The sequence below is a fragment of the Hirundo rustica genome, chromosome 18, assembly GCF_015227805.2.
Source record: "Hirundo rustica isolate bHirRus1 chromosome 18, bHirRus1.pri.v3, whole genome shotgun sequence".
Classification (NCBI taxonomy): domain Eukaryota; kingdom Metazoa; phylum Chordata; class Aves; order Passeriformes; family Hirundinidae; genus Hirundo; species Hirundo rustica.
Genome location: NC_053467.1, coordinates 1,823,197 through 1,824,745, shown reverse-complemented (window position 1 = coordinate 1,824,745; position 1,549 = coordinate 1,823,197).

Sequence of the window (1,549 nt, the reverse complement as noted above, 5' to 3'; positions counted from 1 at the left end):
GTCTGCAGTTGCTCTGGAGGAATGCAGAAAAGTTGCAGAAAGTCTGTGCATTTGAAATTGACATTTATCCAGACAGTGGTCATGCTCAATGACTAATAGGAAGAGGAGGACTAATCAGGCACTTCAGCCTCAATTTTAATTATCTGCTGAAGAAGTGCTAAGAAAGTGCTTTTGTAGACAAATTGTCTTTGAAGACACCCCCCTTAAACAGGCCTGCATGCCCAAGTGAGGGCAGAGAGAATATCAAACTAGAAGTCTTCAGAACCCTGGTTCTGCTCTATCTTCACCTGCTACTCACAGAGCTGCACAGCCACATCCTTCTCAAAACCACATACACAAAGCCACTGATATTATGTCATTGGACATCTTAAAATTTAGACAAAAGTAAGCTCTGTGAGTCATGTAGAGTGGCTCTCACATATGATTTGCAGGACTTTGAGGCACTCCCACATGCAAGAGCTTCTAACAGCCAGGAATTTCAAAAGCACAAAATCCAGAACCTTTAGCTTACTTTGAAAGTATTATTCTGTGTATACAGAGCCCAGAGTTTGTGCCTGTGTGATCTTGTGTCTGAGGGGCTCGAGAGAAGCAATAGGAAAGAGAGAGAGAAGGTATTTCACAGTGTCCATGAAAAAGTGAGGCAGAACATCAGAAAATGCCACCAGAAAAGGCATATTAGAAAATTCCTCAAGGCACGCAGTCTGTTAAACTACTGAATGCCTTTGATATGAAATAGTGTAAAATTTAGATCTTTACACATTCCTGAGCAGAGAAGGTGGCATCTTCTAGGAGAATAACCTGTGCTTCCACCCCTTTCAGCTGCAATTTCAGTGAGCACATTTTAGAATAGAAGAAACATGTGGAAGGTCCTTTCCATGCTCTGCTGCACGCAAACATTCCCCAGGAAACCTAGAAGGATGTGGTGCATGCAAGTTCTCTGTAAAGGCCACCCTTTGGACACGAACAGATCTACCTATCAGGCAGGAGGCAAGATCATTCATAATTTTGTTTGGGTTTCAGTGGTTGTGTGATAAACCAAAGTCAGTAAATAATTTTCTAGACTTTGCCCTAGAGTAAATTAACACTTGATTAGTTTGAACCTCCCCTCCAAACACAACCTCAGGCTTCCAGCAGCTCTGCAGATGGCAGGGGATAAATTTTAATAACCTATAAATCCCAGAATTCAAGGTTACACCACAAAAAGCCGCGATTGTCTCTGTCTATCATGCTCTCTTGACTAAGTTTGAGCAGCTGTAACATTTCTTTCCCCACACATGGCTTATTCCTGCCAAGAACTGTGACTATTGCTCATGTTGATTAAAATACCATCTATCCTTTCCAGCCACCCTGGTTCTATTGTCTTTTCCATTGTCTGGGTGAGCTTTACTTATGGCTCAGGATCAATTAGCAAAGGCATGTGTTATTTGTTAAACCCCTACCTTCAGGGAGCCCACGAGGAAATCTGTTTTCAGAACCTGTGCGGAATGGTTAAAGAAAGAACAGAAAGAGTTACACATCAGAACCAGTCCATTGTCCTGAGCATATGCCA